This window comes from Acomys russatus, chromosome 22, assembly GCF_903995435.1.
Source record: "Acomys russatus chromosome 22, mAcoRus1.1, whole genome shotgun sequence".
In the NCBI taxonomy this organism is placed as follows: Eukaryota; Metazoa; Chordata; class Mammalia; order Rodentia; family Muridae; genus Acomys; species Acomys russatus.
This window is the reverse complement of record NC_067158.1, coordinates 30,953,805-30,975,957: the sequence shown is the minus strand read 5'-3', so window position 1 is coordinate 30,975,957 and position 22,153 is coordinate 30,953,805. Positions and strand designations below refer to the sequence as shown.

At 44.3% G+C, this 22,153-nt stretch overlaps 1 protein-coding gene across 1 annotated transcript in view; it reads left to right on the top strand.

Moving 5' to 3' along the window:
• Positions 1-12,887: 12,887 nt before the first annotated feature.
• Hs3st1 (heparan sulfate-glucosamine 3-sulfotransferase 1) overlaps positions 12,888-22,153 on the top strand; it is a 28,042-nt gene continuing 18,776 nt past the window's right edge. The window contains exon 1 of the mRNA XM_051164822.1: positions 12,888-13,113. The gene's annotated coding sequence lies outside the window, so the exon portion shown is untranslated. The remainder of the gene's footprint in view (positions 13,114-22,153) is intronic.

The following is a 22,153-nucleotide window of genomic DNA, read 5'->3' as shown; positions in this document are numbered from 1 at the left end:
TCATGGGCCACATGAGACCTCATCTCAAATAAATAAAACAAACCACAACTCTGGGAATGACCAAGTCCAAAACTACCCACATAATACATAGCTTATGACAATGTAGATTACTGAGGGGTCTGTTACAAAACCAACTTGCTGTCCTACGAAGAAAAAAAATGTTTTAAAATTTGTGGAGTTATAGCCAGCTCAGCAACATGCACAGCTAAAGCTGGCAATATGGCCCAGGGTGACATGAAGGGGGTGAATAGGCAGAATTACCAAGTCTTGATCTGGCCAATGGAAATTGCAAGGCCTGGATGGGATCCCTGGTGGGAGTTCTCCAATCTTGGTTAATGCTAAAAGCATTAAACACTTACTTTACAACACATATGGCTCTCGGATCTTGCCTGTATTGTTTGATAATGATATTAACATTATTTCTGTGCCAAGTTCACACGTATGAAACCAGAACCACAGTGGTAGGCTAACACATGTACAAATTTATAGAAATTACTTTAAAAAAAAAAAAAAACTCAGCATGCCAGGTGTGCAGACATTTAACTCCAGCACTCAAGAGGCAGGAGGGGGCTCTATGAATTCAAGGACACCCTTAATTTATTAATTAATTTAGTTCTTCATAGTGGTGCCTGGTTTAGAAAACAAGTTCCAGCCCAATTACAGAGTTAACAGAGTGTCCAAAATTGAATGGCTTGCTGTTGCCGGTCCTGGAGAAGGAGCAGGGCGACACAATTGATGAGGCCCGAGCAGATCCTGCTTGGTTTGAAAACTGATCAGTCTTAACAACCAGGCTGGGGTTTCTCCTGGGAAGACAGCAGCCTCACATGAAGTCTTCACCGACGTAAGTGTTTGCCACTATGCGCTGAAGATTATGTAAGACTGCTCCAAGAGGCAGAGTTTGTCAAAGTGTTAACTAACCAGAAACCACAGAAATGCCATCCACAGAAGGGCAGCTAAGAATACCCCACATTCAGCCCACGGCATCCAGCATTAAAAAGAAGCTACAGCCATGTGCAAAAGCAGGTGAATTCTCTAAACAGTGGCGAACAGGACTGAGAGACAGAAAGTAAATGTATTGGTGGCATTTAAAACAAGGAACTGCTCGCAAAACTCAGGCTAACTGGAGACTTTAGGGGGTACAGGGGAGGCCTGTTGTTAAGGAAGAGGACTCCAGGGCATCCTGGAATGACATCAGTGTCCCACACATCCCCTGCGTGAGAAATAAAAAGCTGTCTTTACCTCTAAAACAGTTTTCTTGCATCCTGCTTCATGAATCAGGAGTGAGTGCTGTGGGGCTGGCGCAGTGGTAGAGCTCAGGAACTGAGCATACGTGAGGGCCGGGGTTCAATTGCCAACACCAAAATAAGAAACAATCATACTGGAACAACAAGAACCGGAGGTTGATCTATTACTTGCATTTCTTTAGATCCGCATATACAAGCATGTGGGCTTTTACATTTATTGTCTTATGCAGTAAGTGTTGAAGTAATTGCTTTTTAAATGAAAATTTCTGCTTTAATTGTACCTGTGCTTGAGAAACCAAGAAACTAAATAATCAACATTATGTTTAATAAAGCTCGACGTGAACTGCTTTAAGTGTTAAAGTCTTAGCAATGCTGAAGTACAACAGACCAAAGGCTGGGTTTCCCTCTCAACTGAGCCTTGCTGCTGCCCCAGTCTTCACCGGAGGGTTGCCTTTGGGTGGTGGAATTACTGCTGTTTTCTTCTTTATTATTTCTAATTTTCCCAATCACCTTTAATGTTTAAAAGGGAGTATGTTATAGCGAATGAAATACAGAAACCAACTAACCATTGTGCTTAAGTAAGTCTTGAAAGCAAAGATGTGGGGGTCTTGAAAGCAAAGATCTGGGGGTTAAAAACAAGGCACAGTGCTCTGGGTGATACTCCAGTGGCCACCTGCTTCTGTTCCCATGTCAACTCACATTATACTCAGTAGAGCATGTGCCGCTTGAATGTCTTCCCAGGACAGTAAAACCATGATGCACAGGAACTTTTCTCTCCTCGGTTATAAGGACTATCTTCTCTGAGCAGACAGAGGGAAGCAGTGCTCTGTAAACCTAACTGGTAAAAGGCAGAAGGATCAGAAGCTCATCTCTAGCGATATGGAGAAATCTCAGGTAGCCTAGACTGCATTGAAGCCTGTTTCAAAAAAGTTTACACTTTTAAAGCTATGACCAACATTTACAATACTGGTACACATTCTTGGGATAGAGTAATTAATACTGATATCTTGACAGATTAAGGGATTTACTAGGGCCTCAATTTTTGATACAGGATTACTTATTATTTTATATTTTATAATAATATTATTATCTATTATGCAATGTTAAGGTCACAAGAAAAACATCTAAAATATGAATTTAAAGATTTTAAGAATTAATATAATGTAATTTATTGACCTTGAGGGTTTTGATTTTGCACATTTTAATACTTGAGAAAATTGGAAGGCCTCATGGCTGATGGCAACTTAGTCCTGCTGCTGGCCAAGTGGTTACATGGTGCTGGTGCCACCACTGCTGCTGGTCCATAACTGTTCCTCAGTGGAAGGATGTTCCCCTGTGTGGAAGGATACTCCCTCCTGTATAAAGATGCTTCCCATGGAAGGATATGCTCATGTGGAAGGATACTCCCTAGTGAAAGGATACTACCACATGAAAGGATGCTCCCCTGTGGAAGGATGCACCGTTGTGGAAGGGTTTTGCCCCCCTATGGAAGAATGTTACCCTGTAGAAAGATATTCTCCTGTGGAAAGATGCCTCATGTGGAAGGATGCTCTTCTGTGGAAGGATGCTCCCCCATGGATTGATGCTCCCCCATGAAAGGATTCTCCCCCATGGAAGGATGCTTCCCTCTGGAAGGATGTTCCCCTGTGGAAGGCAGCCTCTGCGTTGCCTTCCAATGATCACAACTCTCAGTATGTGTGCTGCCAAGAAACTCACTCAGTGTGAGAACGGGCTAGATCTAGTAATTTGTTTTCAACAGCTGAAAATGTCAAATGCAAGATGACAGTCAACGGATTTAGTTACAAAGACACTATGGCATCTACCTTGGATGCCCTTTTTATTGCCACCTGCTCAGTTCATAGCCAACTACCTGCCATGAAATGCCCTATAAAAAGAATACATAGTAAGTAATGGAGGGGGACTCTGCAGCAGCCATCAAAGAACTCAGCTCTCACCCTAACAACCTATAAAACCTGAGTCTTCTCAGCAGCCAAATGAATGAACTGAGACATAGGTCCTCACCCACAGAGCCTCTATAGCCACTGTTACGTCTTGTACACAGCTTGAGATACAGGGACCAAAAAACCTAACTGTGCCAACTGAGACCAAAAGATAATACACACTTCTAGCTTTAGGACAAAAACATTGTGGGTGTGTTATCATGCAGCAATAGCTAATTGAGATATTGGCATGGTATGAAGTATAGTTGTGGACTGTAATCGCTAGAATATTTTTAAAAATAGACACTAAGATTTGACTTAAGAACAAAATTTTAGTATGTATGCAGAAATAAAAAGAAAATTGGAAATAAAAATTAAGTGCTTTATGGCTCAGGTCATATAAGAGTGATGAGGAATTCTGCATTTTGCCAAGCCAAAACCAAATGCTTTATGAGCAAAGACTGCAAAGGTTGCTTTCCCAAACACAGGGCCATAGACATGATGACCTACACAAGAGACATTTGTTATGTTACAATTCTAGAAACAAGGTCAAGGTCTGAGCAGGTTGTCTCCTGCTAAGGGCCATGAGAGAGAAAGCTTCATGCCTCCGTCTTTAGTTTGTAGATAGTTCAGGTCTGCCTGTGTTGTTAAAGTCTCTTCTTTTTCTAACTTTGTGCTCATATTTACTCTTTTCAAGGTTGCCATTTTATATTGCTTTGGGACTGTGAATTGAAAGGTGCAGAAAATACAACCTGACCTCTCTGGTAGGGCTTATGGCATCTCCTTAAAATACATTTGTGGGGAGTGCACTCTCTCCTCTTCTCCTAAATAGAAGCAGGTGCTAAAACACACGGACTATGAACACACTGGAATCACAGTAACATCAGAAAAGCTGTGGGCTATGAATACAATTAGAGAGCTGGACAGGGTTTAAGTCCTGCAAATTGGGGGTGGTAGAAAATGGCGTCAGGCTCTGTAAAGGAATAGGATTGAGAAAGTGCACCAGGGCTTTTGAGGGGCAGATGAGGGTGTAAACAGCCTTGGCCACAGCACCACTTCCCTGTGCTGGTGCAAAAATGACTAAAACAGGAAAGGGCTAAGCACACTCCTTTTCATTAATAGAGACTAAGCTGGAAAGTGTCACCACAGGAGAGGAAAAAAAAACCTGCTAGCTGACCCCACAGGAACTATACTTATCCAGGAAGAGAGGGCCACCTCACATCAGGCAGAACTTCTTCCTGTACAAAAATGTCCCTGAGTCACAGCCAGGAACCCTCACCAGCTGGCCACTCCCTGAACACCGTTTGCTCCCTAAAGGAGGAAGGATTGAACTGGTGGAAGCATCTGCAAGGATCCTTTCCACATCTGTCAGTAAACACATGTCCTCCTCTCTGACAGGCAGTACCCCCGCCAACTCAAAGTTGCTTCCAGGAAAGATGAACCCTAAAGGGCAGGACCCTTCACAGAATGAACAGGAGCCAAAGAAGGGCATTAAATCCTGAAAACAGTGAGCCAGCCCCTCTCTGATATGTCTCTTGTCGGGACAAGGTACTACTGGTAGTCCACCAGTGTACTCAGGGTCTATCACCCTCCATGTTGAGCTGAGTAGGATGGCCTTTGACACAGATGCTCACAGAGCATCACATGAAATCAATGGCCTCAAAGAGAGCCAGGGTATGCCTGGGAACTCTGAGACCATAATAGCTTTTCTAGTTAAAGGCTGATTATATGTGGGAAGAGGAGCCCAATTACACAGAGAACTGAGCTCTTAAGCCTAGCATTTTCTTTTGTCAATTAGTTTATGCAATGCAATTACAACAATATCATGAATATTGCATTTAAATACTTTATGGATAGTTACATTCCTGGAATGTAAGTACATTTTGAAGGCTTGAAGAACTCAACTCTCTTCATTTAAGGAAATAATGTGGAATATACTGCAGTCCTGTCTCTTGGTCTCTGATGCACATGAACAAGGGAGACAGGACAGCAGATTTGACTTGGGCCAGCTTCTCTAGCCAGTACTGCTGTATGTAGCTGGGACATTCACCCTTCAACTCTGAGTTCTCCATGTACAAAATATATTCAGATCTCTTGACATGGAGTTAAAGGATGCATATTTCACTTACATATTTTTCTTGGTTTTTTTTTTCATGTTGCCTAATTGACTTTCTAAATTTTGCATGAAATAGCTATTTTTGTTAATCAAAAAGCTTATTTTTTGATGTTATGACATATATTGAGAGAAGTTTTTATTTCCAATGTAAAATAATATTTTTTTTTTTCATTTAGGAACTAACTGTTTAAACTTCAAAGCATGAGATGAAGTACTCTTTACTATCACAAAAGGATAGATGACAAACAAACAGATAAACATATAGATAAATTATAGGCAAGCCAATAGATTGATAATGGATAGAAATGTAGACAAAGGAATATACAGATGTCAAGTAGGTAGGTTGATAGGTAGGAAGATGGTAGGAAGATGATAGGTAGAAGATAAATAATAGGTTTATAGATGAATAAATAGATGATATATAGAGTTAGATGGACCAGCTAGATAGAGCGCTCATCGATAGATCGCTAGACTAGCTACGTCACTCTATCAGATGATAGGCAGGTTAATAGAGAGATTGACAATAGAGAGGTGGATACGTCGCTAGTTTATGGGTAGGGGTGGCTACCAGCCGATGGTTGCTTCGCCGCTGCCTGGCTCGCTCGCGCGCGCGCTGCTCCCTTGGTGTTCAGCTGGCTGATGTCTCCTGCGAGGATCGCTTGTCGTTTGAGGGCCACATGAAGAGAGAGAACTTTACCATGAACCTCAGAGAAAAAAGCTGTTGAGCTGCTTGAAGCTGGGAGTTGAAGGTGCAATGTGAGGGCAAAGGGCTCAATGATCCTTCTGTTTCCTTGGTACCTAACAGGCCAGGAGCTTGGGACACTCATCAGATGAATCCATAGTTTCCTGTTCCTACCATGCACATCTATGAGTTGCGTTAGAAGTGGAATTGGCTTTCATCTTCTCCATAAAGCTCCACCCACATGCCCAGCATAGAGCTGCAGCAGAGGAGGGAGCCTGGGAAGATGCTTTGACTGAATGGATGGGGTTAGAGGAAGAAAGAAAGACTTTCACTTTTTATTTTTTATTTTCTGAATACAAGGAAATTTCCAGTATCTTTGAAGAAGGTCTACAGGAAAAACATCATCAAGATCAGCAGAGGACATCCTATTGGGACTCTAAATGAGAGAAGCATGGGAGAATAGCAAAGTAGAAGGATCCAGAGGGTCCTAGAAACCTACAAATAGAACATTATGATAGGCAGATTTGGGCCCAGGGGTCCCGCTCAAACTAAGGCACCAGCCAAGGACAATACAGGTGGTAAACTTTAAGCCCCTACTCAGATCTAGCCAACGCAGAACATTCTCCACAGTTGAGTGGAGAGTGGGATATGACTTTCTCACGTACTCTGGTGCCTCACATTTGACTGTGTCCCCTGGAGGGGGAGACCTGGTGGCACTCAGAGGAAGGACAGCAGGTTGCCAAGAAGAGACTTGATACCCTATGAGCATATACAGGAACAGTCATAGGGGAGGGGAATAAGGGGAAAAGGGGAGGGAGGGAAGAATGGGAGGATACAAGGGATGGGATAACCATTGAGATGTAACAAGAATAAATTAATTTAAAAAATTTAAAAAAATCAGCAGAGGGCCTGTTAATATTGGTCCCAGAAAATCTAAAATAAAAAAGGAGTACCATGGTTTTCTGTTGCCCTGAAAGTATTGCAGTCTAAGCAGAATTGAACAATGTGAACAAGGAGACCACTTATGTCCTGCAAGGTGGCATTTTTTGTGGCACTAATGTGTGTAATTTGTGGCAAAGTTTGACAGGAGATGGCAAATCAAAGCAGTAGGTTGTTTATAGCTGTTTATCCAACCCAACCAATGGCCTTTCATCCACTTGCATGAAATCCCTTTTAACAGACATGCTTTACCCTCATCAGCTAAGCACTCAAGCACTATGGTACTCCCTTCTGCAGAGCCAACCTGGTCCCAGGTCCTGTTATTGCCTCAGTGTCCATAGCCCACAGTGCTTTCAGAGTCTTAAAAGAATTTTTCAATTTAATTTAAAGTTAGAAGATAAGCAGAATGAAGTTTAAGAAAAGACATTTAAATAAACAAAAAATAGTGTTTGTTATCTTTAAGCATTTAGAGTCTTGCAAAGAACTTCCCAGAGACCATATCACCTATGCTGGATTAGAGAGCAAGAGCTGAGGCACTCCATGTTAATTTAAACTAGGAAAGGATTGGAAAGCATTGCTAATTTTCCCTTTCCTTTAGTTCTCTCTCTCTCTCTCTCTCTCTCTCTCTCTCTCTCTCTCTCTCTCTCTCCTTCTCTCTCTCCTTTTCTTTTGTGTGTGTGTGTGTGTGTGTGTGTGTGTGTGTGTGTGTGTGTATGCACGTGCATGCGCACGGATGTGCTTTGGAAGCCATGGAAAGCTGTCAGGTATTCTATTCCATTGCTCCTGGCCCATCTCAGCACTGGAGTTGCAGCCATGGCCAGATTTTATATAGATAACACACAGAATTAGAATTTAGGCTCATGTCCTCAAGCTTGTGCAGGCTTATTGACTTTATAACCACTCTCAGGAGGATTACTATGGTGTCTTGAGAGAGTCACCTTAACCTTTTCTTGGGGTCAACCTCAGTGAACAAAAGACTTTATAACTTCCCCTTCCTCTACATGAAGCCACCTTTGGAAAAAAGCCTTTAACAGTGGGGTCATTGGTGGTGGTGGTGGTGGTGGTGGTGGTGGTGCTGGTGGTGGTGCTGGTGGTGGTGGTGATGGTGGTGGTGGTGGTGATGGTGGTGGTGGTGGTGGTGGTGGTGGTGGTGATGATGATAGTAGTGGTGGTGATGGTGGTGGTGGGGATGGTGGTGGTGATGGTGGTGGTGGGGATGGTGGTGATGGTGGTGGTGGTGGTGATGGTGATGGTGGTGATGGTGGTGATGGTGATGGTGGTGATGGTGGTGATGGTGATGGTGGTGGTGGTGGTGATGGTGATGGTGGTGATGGTGGTGGTGGTGGTGGTGGTGGTAATTCCAATCATTTTTAAGTCCTAGAAAATGAAAATGAGGGGGCTCATAGAATCAAAAAGTCCAAATTTACCCCAGTGACCACACAAGACAAGAAGAAATCAGGTCATGTTTTCAGAGAAAAGAAAACCATCACATAACCTCTTAATTGTAAAAGGGTGGATTGTTTGCACATGAGTGTAGACAGTTTGGGACTTGGGATGGGCTGCAGGGTAGGCATGCGATGGCCAGCTGAGTTGGAAGGACTCCCCAGCCTTCATGTTTGTGGACATGACCCTGGCTTCCTCTCTCCCAAGCAGACAACTCTGGCTAATTAGCAAATCAGAAGAAACAGAAACAGTCTTAGACCCCAGCACAATCAAATTAGTGGAGTGATTTGAGGATGCCATTTCACACAGTGTAATCATGCTCTCTTTGTTTGTGGTCAAAAGGAGTGAAAATTATCTTGCAACCCCAAAGCCTTCCCTGTAACCAATCGACTCAAAGGATGGCTGCATTTCCTATTGGCTCTCTTCAATTTTAGATGATCCTTTTTGATGAAGACAAGAATGCACAATGCACAATTAAGCAATATCCATCAAGCCTCCCATACAAGGAGAACCTTTTAAAAATACATTTGACTTTTAAGGTGATTCAGCACAAAGAGCCATTAGCACACCATCTAAATCAGGACCTGGAAAGTTTATTAAAATTGGATTTTTAACCTGATCCCAATTTCTGCTGCTTGTAAAGAATCCCACTGGACTCCTTAAAATCTGTGCTATTAACCTTAAAGACTCAAGCATCCATTATGAGAAGAGAGGAGATAGAGCAAGGCTTTAGTCAGGGACTGCAGGGAGGATCCCTCGGAGTCAGGTAGTGAATGTGACTCCTCAGAGTCCGCCGAAGATGCAGGCTCTCTCTGTTCCTCCTCTCTCCCTGACCTACTCCTTAGTCATCACACATCTGAAAGAAAAGAAAAGTAGACCAACAGCGAGAAACATAAGCAAGCCATTCAGTTGTGAGGAGCACTGGACTAGGCATCTGGTTTTAACTTGAAGAGGACCTGTTTAGATTAACCACTCTACCTGGGCCACTGATGAACTCTCTTAATTTCAAAATAGAGAAGGGTTAATGACCTCTGGAAATGGTGAAGAAAAACATCTTATTAGTATGTTATTGGAAACAAATTACTTTCTGTGAAGACTAAGTTCTCCTACTTGTAAAGTGGGACTGGTCTGTTTGTTTGTTTCTAACAAGGTTGCTATAGGAACAGCAAATGGATGCTGAGAAGAGGACTGGGGAAGTAAAGTGCTTGCCTTGCAAGTATAAGGACATGAGTTTGGATCCCCAGTGCATCTTTGACTCCAGGGCTGAGTGTAAGAGAAGAAAGGCAGATCTTTTTTGTGGTGTGGGAGGGAAGACACTGGCTAGTCACTCAAGGCAAACAGTAAGCTCCAGGTTTAGTGAGAGAGCTTGTCTCAAGAAACAAGGTGGTGAAATATAGAAGAAAATCTAATACATTCAACTTTTGGCCTCTGTATACATTATAGGAAGTGCACCAGCATATCTCTCTCTCTCTCTCTCTCTCTCTCTCTCTCTCTCTCTCTCTCTCTCTCTCTCTCTCTCTCTCTCTCTCTCTCTCACACACACACACACACACACACACACATTGAGCAGATCCAGTGTACATAATTCATTTTGTCCACACCTGGCTCAAGTCTTGGCTCTGTCTTAGATGCTATTACTACAGGTTATTGACGATAGGCAGAGGTCACCAGTTTCTGTTTTCTTATCACAGCTTTAGCTTTGCTCTTCTGTGAACAGAGTTTACAGACTAACAAGGATGAATGAGTCTCTGTAAAGGTGGCTTGTGTATATAAGCCTTATGCTCCTTGAGGAAAGATAGTCTGGTGTCAGCAATGACATCTTAATGTTTTATTTCTCTCTCATATCAAGTACTCAGCACTTGCTCTAAGAGCTTATGTGCTACTGGTGCAGAAATCATCTGCAATACACTCTCGTTTTCTAGTTGATGACACTGGCTGGTTTTCTGGTTGGTTGCTAGTATGTCTCTTATATCTTCAATTCTCACAGCTACTGTTCTGATATGGAAACTTGTCTGAACTAATCAAACTACCCTTAAAATAGAAAATATATTCACTTATTAAAATTATTTTTATTTTGAATTTTAGATGTGTGTGTGTGTATGTGTGTGTGTTTGTGTGTGTGTGTGTCTGAATGAGCACATGCAAACACATGTAGATTGTGAGACCTGAATAGAAGAAAGGATTAGATGCACTGGAGTTGAAGTGACAGATAATGACATTGTGAGCCCCCTGTTCTAGGAACAGAACTTTGGTTTTCTGCTGAAGCAATGCTGGAACTTAACTGGTAAACCATCTTTCTGGGCCCTAACGACTACTGGTTTTATATTTTTTGCTTGTTTGCTTGTTGTGTTTCTTGTTGATGTTGTTATTTGGGTTTTATGTTTGTAAGGTTTCTTTTTCCCCCCTCTTAAGTTATACTGTCAAGTGAGCTACAAAAGGTTGGCAGATGATAATTATGGCATGGTTGCTCATACCCAAGGCTCGTCTAATCTACTGAAGAAGACAGATGCAAAAGCAGCTCTGTTCAGTACAGCACTAGGACTGATAGAGCAGATGTGAGATCTACACTGAGTGAGCAGAAGCCGGGCTCAGAAGGCATCGAGGAGAGAGAGGTCAACAGCTAAGCAGACACAGACACATACAACCAAAGAACAGAAAAAGAAAAAAAAATCCACTGGTATTTTTATTTACCTAAATCTAAAAACATTGCCTATTGCTCAATAAATATTTGATGAAGTTGGGGTGAGAAGGCCAGAACCCTCATTCTTATAACTTGGGACATGCCTAGAGTCGCCTCTGCAAAAGCAGGCAACTAAAAGGGGCTGAAATTTTAGCTTCTTGTGAGGTTTTGTGGTAGGTAATTAAGAGAGCTGGTCCATGGCCTCTGACTTCCAGGATGTGAAGAGAAGAATCCTTGCTAATCTCCCTTTGTGCCTCACGGATGGCTTGTGGAATTCATACTATGCCTTGGGCATTGAAACACATTGGACCCTTCAGGGAGGAAAAATAACCTCGATCAACTTAGTGTATCAACACCCCCCTCCTATGTCTGATCTGCACTGGAGTCTGGTAGAAGCTTAAGGAGATCATAATTGATAAATGGCAGCCTGTTAATCTTAACTTTTCATTTGACCACACAGCCACTTGCAGAATTTTACACAACACTCATAGAACGGGAGAAAAAGCATGTTTCTAGATCTAATGTAAACTTTAAATGCTCAGACTTTTCAAGATGCAAACTTAGGGTGAATATTGTAAATGCACTTTAAAAAATATTAAACGGGCATGCCAATTTGATATTTACTTAAAGATTAAAATTTCTAAAAATGTATAGTTCAAAAAGAAGACTTGATCTAAGGTCTCTTAGATGCTTCTGGCTTTATAAGCCACAATATACTGTACGCAGCATTCCTTTTTTTTTTTCTAAAAGGACCTAGGCTAATCTTTACACCATTAAGTGGTCAATTTCCCAAAGGAATTTTTCCCCCTTAGATGGGAGAATATTGATTTAAGAAATGCAGATTTTAAATATTTATATCCTCATTTTTAAGATTGGAAGATATTAAAATAGTTAAAGGAAGTTCTTTTGATTTGTATTTAGCTCCTTCCTTGTCTTTCCTTTCACCTTCCTCCTCCTCCCTCCCCTCTTTTGTTTTGGTAACCTGCTTTGGAAGGCAACTTACTTCTGGTTGTGAAGCAGCCCAGTGTCTCCAAGGAGATTCCAGCTCCTTTGCCCTCCAAATCGTAAATTGAGTTACAATATACAGGTTGGCTCTCACCTAAAACCTCTCTGCTTTGGAACCTCGATTACTTTTAGAAGTGAAATTAGCCAACCTAGTTACTTTTGCTAAAGGAGAGCTGAATCTTTGGCACCGATCTTGTTAAATTCCAATCCTCTTTGGAGGCAAAGGAGAGAAAGGGTGTTTCTTGGCGACACTGCACCTTCTGAAGCCAGTCATTCAGGTGGCTCCTGTCCTTGCTTCAGAGCAAGATTGAGCTAAGGGCTCAGGAGCCCTCGGAATCTGTGCACTGTGCACAGGCGCCCAAAGGGCCCTGGTAGAGAACGCTGGATGCAAACATACTTGGTTACTGCGGTGGTCTTGGAGACCACGTGGAATTTACGAAAAAGTTAACGGACAGATGGGCCCAAGGTTCGGATCCAGCAGGGATCAGGAAGTGGACTAGGAGTCCACGGTTTGCAAGGTGGATAAAGTCATCCACGCCACAAGTCCCACTCTCTAGACTAAGCTAGTCTCTCTCCCCTTAGGCTGAAATCTGAGGAGCCTCCGCAAGAGGTGGGCTGAGCTGACTCCTTCCAGACACAGAAGCCCAGAAGCCAGGTGCTTAGCTGGGTTGCTGGAAGTCGGCGCAGAGGGAGGCGCAAGGAGGCGGGATTCGGGCAGCACTGGAGCTAACAAGGCAGCAGTGGGCGCTCGCGATCCTCTTCTGCCCTCCGCTCTCTCCCGGAGCTCAGGCCTCCACTGTCCCCTCCTCCCGCTCGGCTCCTCCTCCTGTTCCTCCCATCCTCCGAGCGGCACCAAAACGCTCGTCTGCAAGGTCCTCTGTGCGCTGCAGCGGATAGCTGCCGCCACTGCTGGGTAACTCTCAGTGAGTCCCTGGGTTCCTTCCGTGTTCGCCAGCCTGGGAATTTGCTCCAAGGGGCGCAGGTGCTCGGCGGTGGTGTTGCCCATGGCCCGGCCGGAGAGACGATTGAGGGCGCCGGACCGGCTGGACGGGTACACGACTCAGGTGAGCCGTAAGCGTGTGTGTGTGGGGGGGTGAGGTCGTCAGGCTGGGGAGTGGCCGGTGTGGGCACCTTCTTCTGGCGCTCGGACTTAGGACAAGTACGGAGCCCAAGGTGAAAAGAGGCTGAAGCTGGTAAACTGGAGAGTACACGCTACTAGAGGGAAGACTCACGGTTTTCCGATCTTGCTCTCTCGTGTCCTGGAACCTCGTCTCTAGAATTCGCGACATGGAGTATAAGGGAGAAGAGTTTCTGACTCTTGAAAGACTGGACTTATGTCCCCAGCTGACTCGGGAGGGTCGTCGCCGGCCGCTGCTAGGCGTTGAGGCTTCTCTCTAGGACCCTGTGCATCTGCAGCAGGAGCGGAGCGCTCGATCTACCTGAGGCAGAGAACTGGGCCAGGGGGACAGCTGACAGGAGTCATTCAGAGATGGGGCATCTGGGTTGCGGAAGCTTAGGTCTGGTTTGCCTTTGCTTTCGGTAGCAATAATGGGGGTCCGGGGGAGGACCTAGTATCTGCTGGGGTACTCGAAGAGGAAGGCGACAGGCAGGATCGTAAGTATGAAGAAAAGCAGTTACATAGGGCTGTTGATTTTTCATGTTACTTTTTTACTTTTCCCCTCCTCGGCTTCTATTTCGGGTACCACCGATAGAGGAGGCGGATAGAAGGGGGCAGGTGGATAAGGAATGTCAGGACATGAACCAGGAAAGGCTCTGTTTAGAATGAGCATGGCTTACTCCAAGCCCTACCTCTTCAGGTGTGCCACACACCCCATCCTTTGCAGCAGTGGACTCTACTGCCTTACCCGTTCTGTACACTGCCTTCCCTAGAACTGGAGGGCCAGCTCTTGGAACCTCGGGCTCAAGCCAGTAGGAGAACGGAAAAACCAATGCCTGAGCCAGATGCAAGGTAGGGATTGGTGGGCTGTGCCAGTCTCAGGGATCATTTGTGGGTGCCTCAGATCCTTTATGGCACTACCCAAGCTAAAGGGGCACCTGACCTCATTTGCACACGCGGGGTCCTCCTCTGGACTAGGAGTAGCACCCTGCCTGTCCAACCCCCACTATGCAGAAGCTATGGTATTCTTGCTTTGCCTTGCGCGAGACTTACTCCTCCTCTTCGCTCCGCGTTCCTTATTCTGGGCTATTTTTATCCATAACTATGCTAAGATGCTTTGGGGGGGGGGTGCAAGTAGGTAACTCTGTATCCATAGTCTTGGAGCTAGTCTTAGCGAAGCAGTTTCTTGTTAGTGAGGAGCTGGGGTGAAGCTAGGAAGAGTGGGTAAGGGAGAGAGAGGGAGTGCGCCTTGCTTCAGCCTGGGCTCACCTCTCAGGAAAGTACCACTGCCACACAGGCTGCCCCAGCTCCCAGGCATCACCCAACCCTTGGGGAGCAAGTCCCCAACACAGTCTCCACGTGCCTCCCCCCCCCCCCAGCCCTGCGTATTTGACCAGCTGCTGGAGGGAAAAACAAGGTCCCATGGTCTCAGCTCTGGCCTCAAATCTCACTGAATTTGTTGAAATTCAACTACCAGCTTTCACCCAGGAGTTAATTTCATATTTAACTTTAGTTTTTAATAAAAGGCGATGGAGATAGCTCAATTTCTGCACCCCTAGCTCCAGCATTTCTAAAGTGCTAATTCTTTTTGACACTGGGAGTGTCTTGCTATCTACTGTCCCAGCAATGTGAATACAGTTAGAATTAGCAGGACTTTCTAAAATTCTAGAGAAATGCTGAAGCTTCCCATCACTGCACTCTCCTTCTCTATTTTCAGCGTGCTCAGTTATTTTCCCAGTTCACAGGATTGGAAAAATAGCATTGAGACTGACCATTGAGTTATGTAAGGTAACACCGGACCCCTGCTCAACCCCCCCCAACCCCCATCACACAGCCAGGTACGAGAAGGTGAACTTTTAAAAAGAGCCTCTTTGGCAGTCAGTTACCCATCTAACTCTTGTTCCACAGGGATGGGCAACTTCCTGACTAAGCAGTCCTAAGTCTCTGCACTTAATTAGGCAGCAGCCAGATATGATGTCTTAGTGAGCAAGGCTGGGCTATGGATGCTTCTGGGGCATCACATCCTCCGCCAAGCTGCTGTGTGCATGCAATACACCAGGACTTTGACATGGAAAGTTTTGAACAGGGAAGCTGGTGACAAAGTGATGCCTTGGTCTTACAAAGGGAATTTTGGCCCCTGCTGCTGGTGTGGGAGCCAAGCTTTATCCCTCCAGGGGATTATTGCCTCCCTACACCTTGTTAAGCAGAATGAGCTTTGACTTACTCCTTTATAAAGCTGGGACTTGTGTTTTCATCCTCAAAAGAAGAAATTCTCAGCCTTGAAAAATCCCAGGGATTCTCCGAAGGGAGATGCTTCAAGGGAGCTTTCCTTGTCTCACGTTAAAATTCAGTGGTGATTTCAAAGCAGCTGGGGGTGGGCTGGCTAGTATGTTCTGCTCAACTCTGTGCTCTGCCTTTCTGAGACCAAGCATGCCCCCTGGGTGGCACACAGCTGCCAGCAGGACCCAGCCACATTCTCTCCTCTTTTCGGTAGTTAGATTTGGAGGCAGGGACAGTCACACAAGTGGATGCTTCAGTGGGTTGTAACCTGTGCCTGTCAGGAGTATCTAGAAGCCAGGTCCAGGGCCTGAGTTGGGAAGTGTAGAACTTTCCTGGCTGCTCTGTCGCAAAGGTACTGGCTTCCCAGATGGTACAGAAGGCAGGGACTTTGCAGCTGAGGTTAGAAAATACCAATACTGCTTTTCCGTAGTCCCCAACCTGGGCATCGAGTCTTCTGCGTTCCACTCAGGCTGAGACCACAGGCTGGGGTGAAGCCAACTTCTGGCCCTGTGACCTTAGGCTGACAGTTTTCTCTCTCTAAGCCTCCTAGTCTTTCCTGCAGATTAGTGACTGGAGGATGATTAAGAGGAAGTAATAAAATACACATAAAAGACATTCTGCTGACTATAAAACACTTGCGAAATTTTGTTTATTGTATTTGCCTTTCTGATATTTTTTATATCTACTTCATGCTCATTTTAATTGGAATTGGAGTACTCCTGAGTTCGTCACATGCACTAAACTTGAAATGAGGGCAGATTAAAATATGTTTTGTGTTATGTGAACTCTACATGAACTGCGTCAGCACTGAGCCCCACTGCTTCTAGGAATTATAATTTTAATATTCAGGATCAGCATTAAGTTTTAGAGTTGGTTTTCTTCGTTGTCTTCTTTGAGACGGGGTCCTATATCCTGGGCTGAGCTAAAACTTACTATGCAGCTAAAGATGACCTTGGACATCCTCTGGCCCTGCTGCTCCCAGCTCCGAGTGTTGGGGTCGTAGACATAACTATATCACTCAGTTATTGTTGTCCATCAAACCAGTGTGCTCAGCAAGCGCTCCAACGGTTGACCTGCATCCCTGGCCCTTTAAAGGTTTTTGCTGTAGTTTTGCTTTTAAGTTCAGTATGTACATGTGCCTTAACAAGATGTATTTGGAGGGAAGGACTTAATAGTGCTTAATCATAACTGGAGAAAAGTTAAAGAACAGTGACTCAGCTGGGGGAGAGTGAAGTGTGAGGAATTGTGGGTCTCCCTGGTCTAACATGGTCATCTGTGCAGAGTATTTGCTTTTCTTTTCTTTCTTTCTCTCTCTCTCTCCTTTTCCAGAATTTGTCCCCAGAGCCTAGTTCTGTATCAAACACTTAATAGGCAGTTCCTAAATGTGTTTGGGAAAGTGAATGAATGATTGAACGGGAATCTTCACAGCTATTCGGGGGAGCAGATGGCATCACTTCTATTTTAACAATTGAGAATCTGTAGATTAGGAAACATTGTCAGTTTTCTGAGGGTACAGAGGATTCCAGATTGGAAATTTAGATCTGTGTGTTCCCATTACAGCCTTCAGTACTGCTTTGGGTGCCTCTCCCTCCCTCCCCACTCGAAGTCCCACTAAGTGTCTGGAAGGTAAACCAGCAAGCAAATGTCATTATTCTATAGAGAATCTCACAGTGTTGCTTCAGAGAGCTGCTCCTACTTAGAGGCGGAGTTTCTTTTTCTACTTTGTATCTTGCAGCCCTGACCTAAGTTAAATGATCCCACCAGGGGATTGGAATCTGGAGGGAGCAGCTCAAGGACAGAGGAACTGTAGAGTGTTTATCACTGACTTGGGTCATGGAGCAAGTGGCTGGCGTCAGCAGCAGCATCCCAGTCTCAAGATGTGCTCCCAGCGGAACCATTCCTTGGGCACTATCTTGACGTGATCCCTGGAGTTGGCTTTCCTTCATTCCTTCTCAGTTTCCAATCCTGGATTTTCAGCATCTCCCTAGTTCCTAGAGGCTGCACATAGTCTTCAAACAAATTCCTTTTTGTGTCTGAGTTAAGCAGCATCCGTAAACAGCTGATGCACACAGCCTCCTCAATCTATCCTCAGGACTGCCTCTGGCATGAAGTCTTCTCAGCTCCCTCCACCCACAGGGAATTAAGTCCACAGCTTTTGCAGGCCGTTAGAATAATATTTACTGGGCCATAGTTTGTCAATAGTTATGTGCTACCAAGAGAGGACTAGAAAAATGAATGCATTATTCTTCGAAGGAAAGGCTTAAAATAACAGAAATAGATCCCAAAGGACGTCTTTCCTAATTTTTTTTTCTCCTTCATACTGCCTGCTTTTTGGTAGCTTTCCAGCAGGGGTCGCAGTGCCTTCAGCTGCCAGCCAAGGATCAGCCTGCATAGACAGAAACAGGCCTAGAGCTCAGATCCAACACTTTTTTGCCAGTGAAACATATGCTCTAATCTTGCCAGGTTTTATTTACTGCTTAATATAAATTGCAGATTCGTGTAAAATATACTGACGTCAGGTTCTAATAGCTAATTCAAAATGTCTAACTAGTGCATGTTGGTGCAACAGAGCATTTTTCTATGAAGGGACCTTGGAGCCCTACAGACTACATGGCTCCGGGTGCTTGCAATAGAAGGAAGTTTGGGCTTGAAATGTGACACTGAAGATCTAACCTGTAAGATCACAACAGGAGTGTGGGGAAAGGGGTTTAGACTGTTGGGATCACTTCCGTTCCATGTGGCTGGAGCATCTGTTTCAGCCAGTTTGGGATGCCTCTGATCCTTGTCTCAGTAGGCAGCAGCTTCAGAGTCCTATTTACACCTTGAGCTCATTTGCTGAATTCCAGCCCTGCAGCGAGCTTACTACCGTTCTTCCTACCAGTAACACAGCAGGGAACAAAGCAGATGGAAACCCCCACCCATGTGTACATTCTCTAGTGGGGGACACAGAGCAGGAGAACCTATGAAAAAGCTCAACTACTTAGATGGCCTATGCTAAGGATGAAAAAAATCAGGGAAGTGAAGCATGGAATGTCAGGGGAGCCGGTAAGTTGGGAGGCCTGAGACAGGTAGCCTAGGCTCTCGTTCAGAGCAATGGATGTAAAGTTTTACTGCCAGACACAAAATGGTTTTCAGTGTGGGAAGGTGGAGTCTTGGTTGCGTTTTTCAATTCCCAATTAATTTCTGGCATTTCTCTGTGCACCTAATTTGTTTTAAGTGATGAGTGGGCACGTTGAGCATCTGTATTGCACCAGACATTGTGGTAGGTATGATGGTAGAACACTAAACCAACCAATGATATCCTAGACCAACACGGAGGACACCAATACAAGACCACAGGTGACTAGATGAAGAGGAGTGGGGAAGACATCCTTGTGGAGAGTCCATGCTTAGAACACTGGTGTTCAGGGCCTTTTTAAATGAACAGTGAATATGCATATGTGCCAGAAATAGTTTCTGTGTGTGCTTTCCAACTTGTTTTCTATGCCTGGATTCCAGCCCTAGTGGTACTTCTTTGGACTGATGCTTCTTTTTCTTAAAGAATTATTATTAACTTTGTCTCTAGGAACAAAGTGTTTAAAATTTTTTTCAAGGTATGGAGTGTGCTTGTGCCCTTGGAGACCATCGTCCAAATCTGCCTGACTTTCATTGATAGGCAGTTGTCCAGGAGATTAAGGCATACTTTGAATGCCCAAGGAAAAGTCAGATAAATTAGCATTGTTGTGCATAAAAGTTGCGTAGTGTACAGCGTCATTACTGGGCTCATCTCAGAGATAAGCCTCTTTTGTCACTTTCCCTTTGTTCACATCAATACTTTAAGACAATTGCGTAGCTCCTGAGTGTGCTTAGCTCTGGTTATCTTGCTGCTTGCCTGACTCACTTGCTTACTATGCCGCACTCCCCCACAAGGAGATACGCTCCGTGAGAGCGAAGACATGGAGGTGTATGTTTGCTTCAGTTTCCAGAACACCGTGTCTGCTCCCAACTACTGGCTCAAAAAATGAACTCCTGAGAGTCTTCATCTGGGGAAATGAGGGAGGTCTTCATGGAGGAAGAAACATTTAGGAAAACAGAGAGAAAAGAAGAAGAGGATAATAATCAAATATAGTCAAAATTGGTATAGATCCAATTATTGAGAACCCAACAATTTATTTGGGGATGCCCAAAGTAAGTATAAATTTGTCTGAGTAACTGATCTATTGGCAGGAGCCTATTGTGGAGCCTATCTTGGCCAAGAAAACCCTCCCTGGTTTAGAAAGAATGCAATAATGATAAGGCCTTACGTTGGCAGCTGGTGATAATACCAGCTGTCTGCCTCACCCTTCCCCGCCCTCTCAGTCCTGCAAAGATGGGAGAGCTTGGTTTCCTTAATTTATGTTTAAGAAAACTGAGGCCTGGAAATGCTTTTTTTTTTTTTTTTTTTTTTCCTATTCCCTTTGTGAATGTGGTAGGTGCAGGAACTGCAGCCAGAATCCCCTACCCGTGCTTAGCAGATAGCTTGAGATTACTCAGCCCCCAGAGGACTGAATGAGGAACCCACACTCTGTCCGTGAAGAAATCCACATAAACTGAAAACCGTTCACAGCTTCTTTTATCCATCAAGAACTTCCACTTCAGCATTTTCTGTCTTGTCGCCTTTCCCCTAGAATTCCTGCAGATTCAGTGCATGTGAGCCCTGCAGTAGGTTGTTTTATGTAAATGTCTTCATTCTTCCATTTAAGAGAGTCAATCAAAGTCCTATATCAGCAGTTAGTATACAGTGAGAGAAAGGTGATTGCAGATGAAGCTGAAATGAAAAAGCATGCTCGCCTTGCTGTGCTCAGAAAAATAACTACTTCTGAAAGAGAGGCCAGAGTGGGCTGGGCAGTCTTCTCTGAAAAACTGGGTTGCCCTTGACTCCCACCCCTTCTCCAGACAGACCCTTCTGAGGCTAGGAAGGAAGGAGGAACTGTGTGTCAGGAACAGATATCAAGATTCTATTTTTGAATTATTTTGGCTTTGCTGTTATTACAGTCTGTGTCGGCTTTCAATAATGGGTGACTTTTGTGGGCCTTAATTTTCTCAACTTTGTTCTGAAGTTATAAGGACATAACACGGCCCTAGTGCCACACTCAGAAAGTTGCCTTGTAAAAAGGTTGGTAGGACTTGCAGATGAGTATATAAAACTGCCAATGAAATTTGAATTTCATAAAAACAATAAACAACAGTTTAGATATAATGCAGATACTTAAGGGTTTATTTACTGTTGGTTGTGAGGATAGGTAGTGGCAGGCAGTGTGCTGGTTGAGTGTCCTTGAGTATGGGAGTCGTCTGTCTGTGATGATGTTTGTCTGCTATCCTATATCTTTCAGAGTCCCACTAGTCTCCTATGTCTTCTGAGAAACTACTTTTCTGAAAACTCCAAACCATATGAAGCTAAGGAAAGGGTTACAGTGTGTAATCTCAAAGGTAAAATGGCTTAGCCTCGGGGAATGGTCCAAGAGGAAAAAAAAATGTTTTCCCTGGTAAGCTAAGCGAGGAGCAGCCTGGCCTAAGAGAACTTATTTGCCTGTTAAAAAGAGGGAAACAGAGCCTGGTATGGATTTAGTAACTGAGACACACATTCTCTCTTTAAGACCCTGATATTATGAGCCAGGTCTTTCTCAGCCATCTGTGGGAAAATGGAATTTTTGACCTGTGAGCCTACCAGAGGAGTATCAGGTCTTCTAAGACAGGCCCTTATTAAATGCAAATATCATATCAAGCTCATCTCTGTAGACCTAGTATTAGAATTTCTAATTCTGTGTGTTTAGCTTGCAGTGCCAAGAGAATCCAGAAAACTGGGAATAGGCCATTGAGAGGATTGTGGCCTAAAGGACAGGAGGATAGTAGAACATAGGTGACATGAAAGTAGACAGAGGGAATATAGGGGCGATTCAAGCAGGAAGCAGTGAAGGGAGAGGACAGACAAGGAAGTAGGAAGGAGGGCTAACCAGATGAAGTGATATTTTTAAAAACTGAAATGGAAACCGACAATCTCGTATCCAAATTAAAATATATAATTTATTTTTAATATATTTTATGAATATTAAATCTAAATTATTATCCCATCCCTTGTATCCTCCCATTCCTCCCTCCCTCCCATTTTCCCCTTACTCCCCTCCCCTATGACTGTGACTGAGGGGGACCTCCTCCCCCTGTATATGCTCATAGGGTATCAAGTCTCTTCTTGGTAGCCTGCTGTCCTTCCTCTGAGTGCCACCAGGCCTCCCCATCCAGGGGATGTGGTCAAATATGGGGCACCATAGTTTATTTTTTAATAAACTATTTGAAGGGAGATACTCAGCATGGCTGGGAAAAGCTGCTCCTAGAAGCCACGGGTTATTAAAACAACAATCCTGTGCCAGGGGTGGGGTATGTTCTTATAAGTTGTTGGTCAAGGATCTCCAAAACAGTACCAGCTTTTATCATTTTCTTAGTTGTCAGCCAGAACTCGATGGTAAGACAATGTTGCTAAAGACACCATATCCCTTGGATGCATGACACGGAGAAGTCAAGCTGGAGTGGACGTGGCAGCACCATCCCCTCCGCAGGCTAGCTTTCACAGTGCTAGAAGGTGCCAGACAGGCTGCTGGGGCACATGGGAGGAGAAGGTGTCAGTCAATGGTCTTACACGTTATGAATGTATACTTATGTATCCTACTGGGAAACCAGGCTGACAGGCAAGA